At 34.3% G+C, this 16,740-nt stretch overlaps 1 protein-coding gene across 6 annotated transcripts in view; it reads left to right on the forward strand.

The window, feature by feature from the left end:
- Gug (arginine-glutamic acid dipeptide repeats grunge) overlaps positions 1–16,740 on the forward strand; it is a 158,404-nt gene that overhangs the window by 18,352 nt on the left and 123,312 nt on the right. Inside the window, exon 1 of one of the 6 annotated variants that reach the window (XM_090160055.1) lies at positions 6,052–6,093. The exons of the other annotated variants lie outside the window; for them this stretch is intronic. The gene's annotated coding sequence lies outside the window, so the exon portion shown is untranslated. Of the gene's footprint in view, positions 1–6,051; positions 6,094–16,740 lie in introns of those variants that run through there. 6 annotated transcript variants of the gene reach the window in all.

Here is a 16,740-nt window from a genome sequence, read left to right on the forward strand (position 1 = left end):
TATTTAATTCTAAAATTATTTCAAACATAATAAAAGAGTAAAACCGTTTCATCACTGTCCTTATTGAATGACGTGCTACTTCAAGTTCTATTCGTTTACACCCTTTAAATTTCAACCCCACCCCTTAATAACGCTTAAATGTCAAGATAAAAACCAGTTTAGCCGCTATCATACGTAACCACAGGGCCCCCAGAGGTCCTATAATTACTATAAAATCCTATATTTTCAAAAATGTCCTACAAAATCATACCTATATAGCAAAATCCACAAAAGGGCCGGTAAAATCCTATAATTTTGATATTTTGCCCATTTCAAATCCCGCAACTTGCATTGTTAGTTAAATTACTAGATTTAGCTATAGGATAAATTCCTATACAAAGTCATTCTAGTCTATCCTTTTGTTATTGTTAACATGGTTAGCTACTAGTATTTTTTGAGAAAATGGTTAAATAGTTTATATTTTTCAAGTGAAAATCAATGATTTATTTAACTAAATATAGGTTTTGTTTTTAATTTTTAAATACATTAAGTTAGTAAATGAAATGGCATATATAGTCCTATAATATCCTATAATTTTGAAAAAAAGGCCTAAAATCCTATAATTTTTAAAAAAAGGCCTATAAAGCCTATAAAATCTTATAATTTTGAAAAAAAGGCCTATAAAATCCTATAATTTTGAAAAAAAAAGCCTATAAAATGCTATAATTTTGAAAAAATAGTCTTATAAAGTCGTATATTTTTAGAAATTAACCTTTAAAGTTCTATATTTTTAGAAATTTAATCCTATTTTTCCTTTAAAAAATTGAAGATTGGAGTTTCGGGCCTTATAACCATCGCCTCCACTTCTATATAGATAAGTTCTGTTTATTTACTTTTGACATTACACGGTAGTATCAATTTCGTAGTTAAACGGAAATAAAACTAAACAGAAATATTACACGCGCTATAGAGAATAAAACCCCTTTTTTTATTTTTTAGTCCATCTAATTTAATTTGATTTGAAGGTGTTGAAAAAAGGCGGAAAAAAAAGGGGGGGGGATTCCGCACTTTGGCCATAAAAAAACCGGTACCTTTTGGCGAATCTAGTCCGTTTTTTCTCCTGTAGGTTTGAAAAGAGAAAACGTAAGTTTTGTATATTTTATTCTTGCAAAAGGAACACGCTATTTTTTGCGCGTGAAAACCTGCAAAGAAAAGAAGCAGATACGTTGGACGGAATAGATTATATCGTGTTTTGACTTCTAAGTTTTTCCGAATTCTGAGCTTTCAAAAAGTCATTCGCAATGTAAAGCAAATTGCAGCCAGCAAAAATATCATTGTTTTTTCCAGCGAGTCGCTTATGTGGGCGCCTAACTTGTTTTCAGATGGAACGACTCTTTCGCCCCCTAGCGTATACTAGAAATCGCGAGTTACCTGAAACTAACGGCAGCCGAATAGCGGTGTTACGTCTAGACTTTGATAGTGGTATCGGATAAGGTTTGTTATTAGAGTACGCGGTGCTAAGGCAGTCCCGTGGCAAAACCTAGTAAACGTTATTTTATTAAATTTCAGATATTTCAGTTTATTTTGATTTGAATTATTTTTTATTGTAACGTAAGTGGTATTTGTTGGTATAAACCATCCAGTTCGGGTTGAAATTTTTCCAGTTGGGGTACCATTCGCCTATATACCGGACAGGGGCGTAGGAACGTTCTAGAAGTTGGAGGGGGCATAGAGAAACGAAAAGGGGTCTGGAGAATGGTTTGGAATTTTTAATGGTGTGTAGCTTCTCCGAATGCATGTGTACTTTTTAATACTATGCAAATTGACGGGAAAAGACTGAAATTTAAACACAGTTGAGGTTCTATAAGCTTTATATGCTTTTAAAATGAGAATTTGAGCCTTTTGAGGATTTCAACTGACCAAAAAGTTGGAGGGGGCAATAACATTATTTGCCCCTCCCAGCAAAATTCTAGGGAGGGGCATTGCCCCCCCTGCCCCTCCCGGTTCCTACGCCCCTGATACCGGAATATACTACTAACTCGGAAATTTTCCATAATGGCATTTACAAGGTTTTTCCACGAAACAGCCGCGCTTGTTTATCGCGGGGGCGCGTCTATAAAGACTTTTCTTCCGTAACTTAAAGCTTATATCGTTGGTAAACTTAGTCGACTTTCCCCCGGAGAGGATTGTTTTAATATCGATGTAAAGGACTCTATTTGCCATCAAACGGTTATCGGTTAAACAATTACATATTGAACTTCGGAGTGAGTGCTTTCCGGATTAAAAGAATTGTAATGATCAATGCTATATTTTACTATATACACGTATATAATAAACTTTTTTTCACGGATTTAAAGGCGCAGCTGTCGAAGTTTATAGGTTTTATATAAAGCGTTTATATTCTACTTTTTTTAATGTAACAAGGATTCCGCTTTATTTATGGCTATGACGGGGAAGGGGGAGGGGGTTGAAAGAATGAACGGATTTATCAATGGTACCATCGCCATCTATCGATCTCAAATATAAATATTTTCCAATAAATTATGGGATTGAAGGCCTTACTTTTGACAAAATATTACTTGTCTAAAATGACGTCATTAGTGACGATTTCAATCGAAAATACGCGCAGGCCCGACATTGGAGCCTGGAGGGGGAAGCCGATACGAATTACCGAGAGCGGGCCCGGGCCCTGGTAAAATATAATTCCGGGCCCCAAGTCGACACTTACTACTGGATATTGATTTACTTTTCAGAGATAAACCTCGTTTGGTTCAAATCCGGGCCCCGGTAATTTTAACCAGCTTCCCCACTCTTGTCGAGCATGCCTTGGGGCCCCGATTAGGAACAAACTAGGTTTACTTCACCCCTAAAATGTATAGATCACGTAGGTAAGTGACGGTTTTAATACAAACAGGGCCCCTAGCATTGAGATTTATTGGGGCCCCTCTTGAACTTTTTCTAGGCTCGTCTCGGGCCCCTTGTTTTAAGCTTACTCAGTATATTTGTTAATCCACCACCGGTGTCCCGTGCGAGACCAAAGGTAGGAACCCGGTACAAATTACCGGGGCCCCCGTGCAGCCTAGGGGCCCGGGTTTCAACAAACGAGGTATACGAAGAAGGATAGCTATATCCAATATTTACTGCTCTATTGGGGTCCGAAATTAATATTTTTCCCGGGCCCGATCTCGATGGCCCTGCTTGATAATATATTGAAATTCGTTTATCGCTAGTAACGGGCGTTTTCGATAATCTGATATCGATTTTTGACGCTAGGGTTTTTTTTTATGTTATTGATACATTACAATAAATTATCCGCTTATGAAGTGACGATATTCAAATAATACTGCTTGTTTTTGTCAGAAGCAAATCACCTTACATTATATTACCGTAACTTACTCCAACAACCGCGTCAATTCACAAACAAATATACAATTACTTATACTCAGGGATAATATCTGTGTTGAGGCGATTATAAAAAAAAATGTTATTTAATTGAAATTGGATTTTTATTAATTTTAATTAATTTTTTTAAGTTTAATGCCTGTTTTTCTTGACAAATTTATAAATAATTTGAGGGCAGCGATAACGTAAACTATAATTTAAATAGATCTTTTTATAAAGTAACGTGGCCTTCTTGTCACAGTCTCTTACTTTTAAAAGCCTACGAGCGCGCGATGCAGTCGCGAGGAATATAAGTTTTACTAGCGCGCGTGCAAATCGCTCGTGCGAAGAATACACTAATAAATTAAGCCGTGTCTTGTGACGTAAGAGCAACATTTTAACAAGATGGGCAAGACCACTTTTTATTTTAGAAAACAAACTATTAATCTTTAACAAACTGAATTATTAATTGAAGATAAAATTTAATTGCATTTTCTCTGAATTGAAATTTCTTGAACCTAGTTTTGTACATTTTCATAAATAAATTGAAGTATTTTACGTGATTTAAATCAATGATTTAAAAAAATCACTTGACTTTAATCGCGATTTAAATGACTTATTTTTGTTTAGAGGGGAGGAGGGATTGGCAGCTAACAATAGTTTGTCATCCCTCCTAATCATAAATAAACGCCTTCTTCATTATAATTTTAACAATAAACAGGACAATAGAATGAAAACTGCTCGTTTTAAATCACTTGAATAGTTTGAAGGAAATAATTGTTTGGGACATCCTTAGATCAAAATCTACAATTTTACAGGAAATAGATAGATTTTGTTACAACTGAAAATAAAATAATTTATTCAACTCTTTTTGGTTGACTTTATATGATTTAGTTAATCTAGTAACAATTGGTTAAATTTAAATCCGAATTTAATTTAATTAACGTAGTGAAAATCTCTTAAATTGCTGGATTTAAATATTTTTACAAAGGGTCTGCTTAGCAGTCGATAATTTTTCAGTTTCTGAGCTTCTCGTGTTGGTCGCTAGGTGGCTAATTGAAATATCAGGCAGTGCTATACCACTACCTACGTAATTAATCAAAGCCCGTACATGCTCGGGAAAAAGTTTGATTTTAATTCGCCGCAAATTCCCGCTAGGTGCGCGTGTACGTCGAATTTACTGCTCAGGCCTTGTCTATAGCATAGGCCATGGTGATAAATCAAATAGCCTATTATTTACCCTATATCTATAAGGACTTGGCAGTACTAAGTCACAGTTTTTTTTCAATAGTTTTTATTGTGGGGAGAAAAATGTTATCACAATGGCGGCCATGGCCAAAGCTACGGAGTGCCAAGTCTCTATTGTATAAAGTTGTATATTTTGTCAATTTTTACAAGTAAAACGTTTCGAAATTTTTAGCCAAGCCAAGGCTTAATAAATTCTTTATTTTTAATGTAATTTTATATAGTGAATAGTTTTATTTGTTAAAATTGCCAAATAGAATAATTGCGTAAGTTGTAGCTATACTTTAAATCAAGTGTCGGTTTTAATCAAAATTTGGCGAGATAACTTAGATAAAGCCGAGAAAAAGTTGAAATAGCTTTTGATATAAAAAAAACCCGCCGGGTTCTCAAGATTGAATTAACTGGTTCATTAATAACCGCAACAGGAAATTATAGTGGTTAATTAGTTTAATAACTACGGGAAATCGTAGACGCTAAAACGCGATTAAAGTAATTATGCAAATTATTATTCGCTTTGCGAAATTCCGGTTTGGCTTTTCAACTTTGAGAGAAATAAATTGTCGGAGCTAAAGTAGATTTCCATCGACGTTCCGCCGTCATTGTAATCCATCTCGAATTGATTATTAATTCTCCTCGCGAAACAAAAGTTCTCTCTGATAAAAGAATGCTTGGAGTATTTTACGAGAATGGGAAAGTACGTGATGCCGTCATTTCCCGATCTTTTCCTTCTTATCCGGGGCTTTTATCTCTCCCAGAATTCCATCTGTGTGTCAATCTATTTATGAATGTCAGCCCCCCCCCCCCCCCGTAGAAGCGCCTCTTGAAATCCTCCCTCTCTTAGTCCCCCCCCCCCATCTCGCAATCTCGTTAGTTTCTCTCCCTCGTCGGCAGAGGGCGGCACGTAGCGTACGCTTTGTATCGAAATCGCCAGTTTCGTAGTGTACAGTCTGATGCTTCGCGAGATTTTTAGCAGAGCCGAAGAGGCCACTGGAGCGACGCGTGGTGGCGCGCTGGTAAACTACGGTTGACGGGCCTTTCAGCGAAGCAGATTTCTCTCCGGAACGCGCCGTTCGAGAGGGGTGACGTGTTGTCCTAAGTTGCACGCGCTCGCGTGGTAAGAGAAAACCGACTAAACACCGGGGTTTAGTGACAGCCCCGCGTCCCCCCCTCGCTTGCGCCTCCCCCTATTTAGTTTTGCACGCCTCCTCTCGCGTACCCCCTTCGCTGTGTTTATCTGAAAGGCTGTAGCTACGCTTCGTATTGCCGGATAAATGTCGTTGGCAATTAGACTATTATTGGAGCGCTCTTGTGTTTTAGTCCGAACGAGTTTCCACCCCTCTCCGCTTGGAGTCGCCAGGGTCGAGGTCCACTTTTAAAGGGTCAAGTTTCGGGTTAACGTCGTGATTGTTACGTTAGTGGTTTGTGCTTTTTTGTGGTGACATATTTGTTCCTCTATGGATAATAACACGACGTGATGCTCACTTAACAGTAAGTTGGATTTAATTTACTTTTGATTACACGTTACCTGACCCCCCCCCCCGACTTTTGGGCGAAATATAAAGTCTTCAATCATGTTCCGGGGTACCATTTTCAAGGTCATTATTTCGCTTTCGATGACTTTACATCGCTCGTATTTAATTTAAAATGATGGATATTATTTTTTTGGTATTCTTCTCTATTGTTATTTAAGGGGGAAGAATACAGTAAAAGCCTCTTTTTCGTTCAAGCTGAACGTTTCTGTTTTAACAATTACGTAATTGAATTATAATTTTCTTATTATTATATTATTTTTTATTAGGCTGAACCTTCCTCTGGTGCTTAAAATATTTTTTATAATTCTAATTAAGGTCCTAACTAAAGGGTAGTTTGGGCGCTTGCCCAACTTGTTTAGCTCCGGGGGTCCGAATTAAAACGTAATAACCTAATTACTTTTAAATTTAAATTGTCAAAATTATTTTAAGCACTAAACAAGAGGCTGTTCTACACTTAAATATTTAATTTTATAAGTTAAAATACAAAATTAAAAGAGTTCAGCTTGAAATAGCGCGAAAGTAGACAATGGCCACTGTAGTCTTCCCCCTTAAAGAGAATTTTCGAATCATTAATTTTGTTTCAACCAAACGGTTTTCCCCCCGCTGTTTTGCGATTTCGTGGTTGATAAGCTCCCGTGAAAAGAGGACGCCTTCCTCAACGTAATTTGGCAATTCGTGTAAGCGAGTCTTTTTCGATAACACTATCCTAGTTAAATATTTTTCATAGAAATGAAATTAACTACGTTATCTCAAATGTACTTTTAATATAAATTTCTACGAGTGTGTACGACTAAAACAATCCAAAAATACTTAGAAAAAGATAATTTATTTTTATTTGAATAACCTCAATTGACCTTTGCCCTAAAAACCTCAAACTTTTGGTATAAATAATGCGATTTTAAGGCAATCAATATTTTATAAAATATATTTAAAGAGAATGTTAGTTTTATCAAAAGTTTATCAATCACTCTTAAAGAGAGTATCATTAATCTTACATATAATGTTATACCCTTGAAACATCTATCTTCGCAGTTTCCAGCTGATTTTTGAAATATTTTGGGACAAGAATTAATGCAGAAGTAAAAAGTAATTTAAATGACTTTCTAAAAATTAAAATTGTTTTAAAAATAAGTAATAATCGTTACAATTTTTTTGACATCGTCATTCTTGACCAGAGATTGGGGAAGCTGGTACAAATTCCCGGGGCCCGTGCAGCCTAGGGCCCGTGTTTGAACCAACGAGGTATATTTATCCCGGGTTTCTCCGAAACATTAGTAACGGCCTTTTTGGGGCCCGTAACTTAAATTTTACTGGGGCCCGGGTCCGCTCTCGGTGACCCTTGACATCGTTAGGCGGAGTGATACACGCGTTAAATTGTCATCCGTGATGCGGTGTATCCTCGAGCGGTATGGCAAAAGTACCCGCGAAGATACGAGTTTCATCTTCATTTCTGTCGTAAGATAAATATTATACACTTCTAATATTACGTAATACGATATTTTTCCTACTTAAGAGCCCCCAAATTTTACACACTCAATTAACCCTCTTAATAATACTTCAGTTAAAATAAAATATCACAGTATGTCTGTAACAACGCCCAGGCATTGTGCGCGTCTACGCTATTTTCAAACTGTTAATATTCCCATTAACACTTTGGCATTTTTTGTTACTTTTACCTTTTTTATTGCCCTGTTGGTAATCTGATAATCCTAAATCTTTAGAAGCGTTCAAACTTGTTATTAGATTTTCTATTTCGAGTGAGACGCACTCGCTGATTTTCCAGAGCTTTTAGTTTTAATTAGATTTTTTTACGCCAGAGGGGGTTAACGAGTGTTTAGTGGCGTATCCCCCCCCCCCCCCCACGCTCGTCTCTTTAGTAAGGGCGCTAGCTCCTAGATGGCGTTGACGTTTCGCATGCCAATTAAACCATTTTGATCAAGTGGAGTTGTAAAGGGGTTATAACGTTGGCCGTTGAAGGGTTTAGTGCCCCCCCCCCCTTTCCGCCTCGCGCACTTACGCAGGCCAAGCACGCACTGCCACACAGCGGATTATTTATTTATTCACTCTGCGTATTAAGAATTTTTTTATTTTTCCACTTTTTGATTTTTTTTTGGGTTTTTTGTAATGTATTGATGACTATGTTGAGCGGCGCTTCCAATCCAGCTCTGGCAGTTACAGTCAACACGTACTACTACTTACTATGGTGACCACAGTTCCTATATTTCCTATTTTTACCTGTAATTTAACGTCTTACCTTTTTTATCCTATAATTTCCTTAAATTTCCTATAACACCTTATATTTTAAACTCACATTGTCAGTCTGAAGAAATGAAAGTAGTTGATATTTTACCCTTAGAAATCTTTAAAAAGTCCTAGTTTTTGAAGATGCTGATTTCCAACACTGTTCGCCGATAGTTTTCGACTACCGGGTTGCCACACGTCTGGGAAAACAGGGAATTTTAAGTATTTGTAAAAGGTCAGGGGAAAGATCAGGGAATTCGATTTACTTTTGACATTTTTTAAAGCAGGGTTGGTCGAAAATTATCAATGATAATTATCACGATAATTATCGATATTTATCACGATAATTATCGATATTTATCCGATGAAAAAATCATGATAATTATCGAATTAAATTAAAATTCAATTTAATAATTTTGAAAGCAATATACAGCAGTATTAAGTATTTATGACATTTATGCTTGCATTTATGTAATGTTTACAACTATCCAAAATGAATTTTATCAAATTTTAAACTTTCGAAATTTTTTTGAAACTTGAAAAGGCAATGTTGTTAATTCATCGGAATCATCGTTAAATTTTACAACTTAAATTCCAAGTATTCATAATTATCAAAAAAATCCGATATTTATCCAAATAATCGGATTATTATTAAATGATCGGATAATTATCAAAAAATCCGATAATTATCGTATAAATCGGATTTTTTGATTTTTTCCGAAAAAAATCTGATTTTTTGCCAACCCTGTTTTAAAGGTAATTTTACTCTAGATCTATGACAAATTCTTTGATTATTAATAATTGCCTGGAAAATTTCAACATTGCAATAACTTTTTTACTGAAATATAAGTCCATTTAAATTTATTAACTTCTGATAAAAGTTAAATATTAAATACAAATTTTGGCTTTCAAAAGTCATTGAAAATCTCTTAAAAAAGTTAGGGTATTGTCAGAGAATTTTAATCTGAAAATTTTGTTACAACCCTAGACTGTTTCTATCTATTGATACGCTTTATTTTTTTTTTTAAGAAAATCCTTATTTCCTACTCTGTTCAGACAGTTCAGTTATCTCTTTTGCATCAGCTTCGTCGTCTGCTTATAATTTTATAATAAATATGTTTCCCACTTTTATTTTATTTTTTTTCGGTTATCAACTTTATTTTGAAGATTATACCCCCTTTAAAAAATTTTTACAACCGTTCTAAAACCTCTTATTGTTTAAATATTTTTTCCCTTTTTTTCCCCTATTTTTTAAAAGTCAGGGAATTTGAAAATGACCCCTACAAGTCACGGAATTTGAAAATGGCTCCGAAAAATCAACTTAATAAATTTTTCAAAGATGTATTAAAAATGCATATTAAATATTTACCAAGAATTTACCTCAAACCATTAATTTATTCTACAAAAATGGTCAGGGAAAATATGGTAAATTGGCCAGGGAAAACCTGAAAAAGTCAGGGAAATTCATTTTGGAAACTTTGTACGAACCCAGTATTTCAAAAAAAATCCTGTTAATATTGAAGGCTTGACACTTGAGACTTGTCAATTATAAAGAGCGTAATTGGAAACGGGAGACTTACGCTAAATAATTACATTTTAAACTCGACACTAATAATCTTGGAAATAATTAAGCTTTTCTAAGGAAAGTTTCGTATGAAGTAGTAATTTATGAAATTCCATATTTTCAGTATCCATAAATATTGAAATTAAAATAAATATTATAATGAACGGTGCAGGGATGGACATGTGGGAAAAAATGGAAAAAAGTGGAAAAAACTCTTTTCATGCTAAATTAATCATTGATATATCTATTAAGTGACTAATTTGGTCATTGCAAATAGGAGAGATGAAAAAAGGCCAGAAGAAGAGTGAATAGAATGGAAGAATATACTGCTTTTATTATTTATTTTGTATTGAATTTTGCCACTAGAAGTGGAAAAAACCATGGAAGTACGATTTTCCACACTGTTTTTATCAGGAAAACAATAGGTGGAAAAAAACACGGAAAAATCTAGTTTTTTTCCTAGAAAAACCACGGTTTTCCACCCATAGCAAAATTGTGCCAACTCTGGAACAGTGTCATGTTTATTCCACAAAGTTAAAACCAGAATTTCTACTAGTTTTAGGGAACCAAGCGGATTTTATTGCATTAGGGCTTTGCGAAGAAACGCTAAAATCTTCTCGAGATAGTCATTATCTCCAAGTGTAAATATATACTTAAATTTCAGCAATTCTGTCTGGATTATAATTTGGCCGTAGCACTCATCTCTTTATTTGTCTGAACACTTAATTTAGAAATAATTCCATTTATAGACTATATCGAAGTTATATCCAAGTCGGTGGTAGTTCCTACCTTATCGCCTATCATTTGATCCTAGTCAAAGTTCTCTCAGAAACCTCCAATCCCCAAATCTTATTTGTTGACTCTTCAGATAGTTCTAGGCTTAAGAATCTAGACAACCAAATTCGGTCGCTGTCTGTTGCTTAAATCATTTCCATATTCGGTAAGACTCGGAAAGCCCCTTGTAATTAAATTAAAATTAGAAATCCAGCACTCGAATCCTAATTTGACTTTCTCAAAGTGAAATAGCGATGGTAATGCAGCTGCAGAGATGGAAATTAGACATTCATATTGTATAGGATTTTGCAGTGCGGTCCAATTTGCTAAGAGAGACTTTTGGAACAACAAAGGAAAACATGGTCAAATCGGGGAATTTTTATTAAAGGTCTAATTGTCAGGAAATTTCAATGAATTGCAAGTAGTAAGGGAATTTAAATTTATCTTTAAACCTTTATAAAGGTCAAGGGGCAGATCACTTCCTTGATTAACGACGCACCCCTCAAACGATTAAATCCGATTTAATCGTGATTATTTTGAATAAATTCAATTTAATCACGATTAAGTTGATTAAATTCAATTTAATCACGATTAAGTTGATTAAATTCAATTTAATCACGATTAAGTTGATTAAATTCAATTTAATCACGATTAAGTTGATAAAATTCAATTTAATCACGATTAAGTTGATTAAATTCAATTTAATCACGATTAAGTTGATTAAATCACGTTTAATCATGATTAGAATGTTTAAATCTGATTTAATCATGATTAGAATGTTTAAATCTGATTTAATCATGATTAGAATGTTTAAATCTGATTTAATCATGATTAAATGATTAAAATGTTAAACCAGATTAAAAAATTATACCGTGATTAGTATGATTAAATCGTACTTTAGTTTTGATTTTAATGATATATTCTCGATTCGACCGATTATATTGATTAAATCGTGATTAAAATGATTAAATCTGTTTAAATGATTAAATCCTGATTAAAAAGATTATACCATGATTAGAATGATTAAATCTCGTTTAAACCGTGATTAGATTTTCTAATCTTGATTAGATTTTCTAATCTTGATTAGATTTTTTAATCTTGATTACCCTGATTTAATCATTTTACTTTGATTAAGACGCACCCAAAATGGAAGTGACCTGCCTCTCGATAAAGGTTATTTTACTACAGTTCTGCGATAAATTACGCGTAAAGTGTTTAGTTTCTTTATAATTTTTAAACGTTGCAATTCCAACGCTGCAATCGGACATTTTTAGTTAAACAGTCACCGACGTACTAAAATATAAGTTGCAATAAATTTATTAAAAATGATCTAATTTTGTTCACCAAATTTCGAATTGCCAAAGATTTCCGTCGATTTTAAAAGACTTCTTTCGATTCACAATGATTTTGATTTCGAAAATTAAAAGATTTCTTTTGGTCATTTCAATTGTTCTTTTCGGAAATAAATATGCATTAAAGATTTCCCGATTTTATGGATTTTCTTATTATTTTTGATGTTCTAAGATTATTTTCGATAACTTTTCTAAATCTGAGAAATTTAAAAACTTTTTGTAAACTGAATTTTTTTTTTGTTGAGAAATCGAGTAATCGTATTTTTTCTAAATGCCGACCAAATTTCTTGAGTGGCTGACCCCTCGAATTTTGCCCTTAAAATGATCTGAGAAACTCTCTAAAATGATCCCGAGGAAAATGTGAGGAGGGAATAGATGTTTCTATAAAATAAAACGAATAAAAAGCAAAAAATATAGTATCAAAAATGTTCTATAACACCCTATATTTTTAGTAAAATACCCAAAAAGTCCTATAAATCCTATATTTTAGTAAAGTACCCAAAAATTCCTATAACACCCTATATTTTTTAGCAAAATCCCCAAAAGGTCCTGTAAAATCCTATATTTTTAGCAAAATCCCCAAAAGGTCCTGTAAAATCCTATATTTTAGCAAAATCCCAAAAAGTCCTAAAAAAGTCCTATATTTTTAACAAAATTCCCAAGAAGTCCTAAAAAAATCCTATATTTATAGCAAAATCCCCAAAAATCCTATAAAATGCTATAATTTTGATATTTTGCCCATTTCAAATCCCGCCTTTGACTATAGGATGAATTCCTATACAAAGTCATTCTAGTCTATACTTTTATTATTGTTAACATGGTTAGCTACTAGTATTTTTTGAGAAAATGGTTAAATAGTTATTTTTTTAAGTGAAAATCAAAGATTAATTTCATTAAATATAGATTTTGTTTTTAAATGCATAAATAAATTAAATAGCATATATAGTCTTATAAAATCCTATAATTTTAAAAAGGGAATTTAAGAATATATTATCTTATTTTTCTTATAAATAAAATTGAAGATTTGAGTGGGGACCCTGTAATCAGTAAGTATGCCATAAAAGTATTTTCTTTAATGAAACCTTGTTCACGGGATATAACGTAAATTACGTCACTCTCAACTCCGTGACGGAAAACGTGTCATCAGCTTTTAGTCCAAGAGCCCATGACAAAATAAGCATGTGATAAGGTACACGATGGACCTAGGTATTTTTTAATTAGGTTAGTGATTTGTAACAAAGAACTGTTTGTCTTACGGGTCAAAGTGGGGGCTTTCCGGCAATACGAACCACGTGACGTCACTTCCGGTGACCTTGAAAATTGATATGACACGATATTGGTATCATTCGATTGGTCTCAACGTGCTCTTACCAAATATCGCTACATTAACCTTCAAAACTGAACCGATCGGCGTATAAGACTAAAAAAGTAATTTTGTCTTATACATGTAAATTTGGGATTGGCTCGAAATTAGTTTTTTAATCTTATACGCTTCTTGGTTCAGATTTGAAGGTTATTTTGGCGATATTTCGTAAGAGCACGTTGAGACCAATCGAATGATACCAATATCAGGTCATATCAATTTCCAAGGTCACCGGAAGTGACGTCACGTGGTTCGTATTTCCGGAAAGCCCCCACTTTGACCCGTAAGACAAACAGTTCTTTGTTACAAATCACTAACCTAATTAAAAAATACCTTGACCCATCGTGTACCTTATCACATGCTTATTTTGTCATGGGCTCTTGGACTATTTACTGATGGGAAACTGATCGCGAGGTAGAAAATCTGGCGACTGTAGCACGCGCTCGTAGCCTTGTAAAAGTAAGAGACTGTGACGTAAGAGCAACATTTAAACAAGAAGGCCACGTTAGTTTATAAAAAGAACTATTTGAAAATTTGACGGAAACCCTGATTTTACACGCATCACTGTAGGTCTAACTTGTCTTCATGGATTTTAAATCTTAACAAATAGTTGTAGAATATCAGGAAGTCTGGGTCGGTTTTTGTCGTAACGGGAAATAGCTGGAAGGTTAATTCTGGCGAGAATGATTGTAATTATTCGGTGATATTTCATTTTCCTGCAACGTATGATCCGCTTGCCCATTCTTGACGGTCTTCACGCGGGAAACTTCGGTCTGAAATTTTAATACCCTCGTAACGGTTAGAAAATTTTCACATAATTTATGGCTCGTGATTGAGGAAGAAAAATTATTTTCTACCCGATTTGTTTTAAACGATTTAAACCATTGAATTTTTTATTTAAAATTCGATTTATTTTATTTAAATCGGGAGTTTTTGTTTTTTTATTTTTCATCTGGGATTGATTAATAATTTAGTTGCAGCGTTAATGTAAACTAAAATTCAAATTCTTACTAACCAAACTTAATTACTATTCGTTATTTAGTTTGCTTTGAATTGAGAACCTAAATGTTCGCCAATAGGTTGAAAATGTTCGACAATAGGTGGAAAATGTTCGCCAATAGGTGGAAAATGTTCGCAAATAGGTGGAAAATGTAGGCCAAATAGGTGGAAAATGTACGCCAAATAGGTGGAAAATGTAGGCCAAATTATTTTATTATTATTTATTTATTTGTGTACTTTTTATACAATTCCATTTTGTTTTTAGTACACTTGCCCTTAAAGCAAAGCTTGTACGTAGAGGGCACAATTAGTAATTTTTATTAATCTTTTTAGAGCACCGCACAATTTACAAAATCAAAAATATCATACAACATTTCTTCTAGGCCTAGAACATGTTATTTATCATATCATATTTTTCAGCCGCCCATTTTTTTAACTTTTCTTTTAAATTTTTTAAGATGTACTTCATTTTTAAGTACGCCAAATATGTGGAAAATGTACGCCAATAGGTTAAAAGGTTCGCCAAATACATAGACGAATTAAATAAATAATTTAAAAAATACCTTGATTTAAATTTGAAGATAACCTTCCGTATTGAAATTACCAAAAACGAAATTAGTACGTAAGTAGATAAAGGTCCCATATCCGAATTTGTAAAAACTAGACTAGGCTGAATACTAGTTGGCTAATCAAGAATCAAATCGGGGAGATGGCTGACGTGGGTGTAACAAAGCCTCCTGTCGCGGTAATCCCTATCCTTTCAATTTCGGCACCCCTGATGTCATCGTGGCCGACAAAGGAATAAGGTCCAAGCTGGCGCCCCGAAAACGTTCCCCGCGCAAAAAGTCATTTCAAGAGGGGGGCCTAGTTCCTCTAAATCGTGCCCCCCCCCCCCGCGACGCTCCAAACCCTCGACATCACACGTGCGGGACTTCTGTAACCGAGTTACGAACGCGCCGAGCTACGACCCCCCGAGGCCCGAGGCCACGGTCCCGCGTCTTCTGAAACTATCCCTCGTCATTCGCTAATCCCGACTGTACCCTCTTCCCAGTCTTCCGTCGAACTGTTGGCTAATGACGAGGCGTCGACTGTACTTTATCTATGAGTAGTTTGGTCATTCCGCTTTGAAATTTCACCCATCACATAATCCGCACTTTTGGACTAGCTCGTGTTCTCTGCCGTAGTTTCTGTCTCGGGTTATTACCGTTCTTTGAACGGATAATTTCGCCCAGGGGAGATCCTGCTCCATTCATCGCGAAAATGTATTGATGGAAATATTTTGCATATATTTCAGCCACTTCTCCGATTGGATTTTAACATTTTTCGGACAAGCTTATTAACTTTTATTTTCCAATTTTTCGAACCTAATTAGTACATCAACGCCAAAAGAAAACATTTTAATTTCTATTATGAACGCCATCTAGAGGAATAGATTGATTTCTGGACCCAACAAAACCATTTTCATGGTTACCAACCAAGATATAGTCGAGGGGCAGGTCACTTCCATTTTGTGTGCGTCTTAATCACAGTAAAATTATTAAATCAGGGTAATCAAGATTAAAAAATCTAATCAAGATTAGAAAATCTAATCACGATTTAAATGAGATTTAATCATTCTAATCATGATCTAATCATTTTAATCAGGATTTAATAATTTAAACGAGATTTAATCATTTTAATCACGATTTAATCAATATAATCGGTTGAATAGAGAATTAATCATTAAAATCAAAACTAAAGTACGATTTAATCATGTACTAATCACGATATAATTTTTCAATCAGGATTTAATCATTTTAAACATATTTAATCATTTTAATCAGATTTAATCATTTAATCATGATTAAATCAGATTTAAACATTCTAATCATGATTAAACGTGATTTAATCAACTTAATCATGATTAAACGTGATTTAATCAACTTAATCATGATTAAACGTGATTTAATCAACTTAATCGTGATTAACTTGAATTTAATCAACTTAATCGTGATTAACTTGAATTTAATCAAAATAATCACGATTAAATCGGATTTAATCTTTTGATGGGTACGTCATTAATCAAGGAAGTGACCTGCCCCTCGGATATAGCTAGGAATCTATATCCGTTAGTTCGAGTGGTGTCATGGAAAAATGTAAAACTTAAAACCAGGAATCCATACCTCTACTTGGAATGCTTATCCTGGCGTATCGCGTATGGTAAGATCACCCTGACGGCTTTGGCCCCGCCTACGAGAGAAAAAATCCCCTCTGCGCGCGCTCCCCTCTCACGTTGTTGTTTGTTAAGTTAACATAGTGACGTCCAAAAAG

This window comes from Leiobunum rupestre, chromosome 10 (assembly GCF_980474605.1).
Source record: "Leiobunum rupestre chromosome 10, qqLeiRupe1.1.hap1, whole genome shotgun sequence".
Taxonomy (NCBI): Eukaryota; Metazoa; Arthropoda; class Arachnida; order Opiliones; family Sclerosomatidae; genus Leiobunum; species Leiobunum rupestre.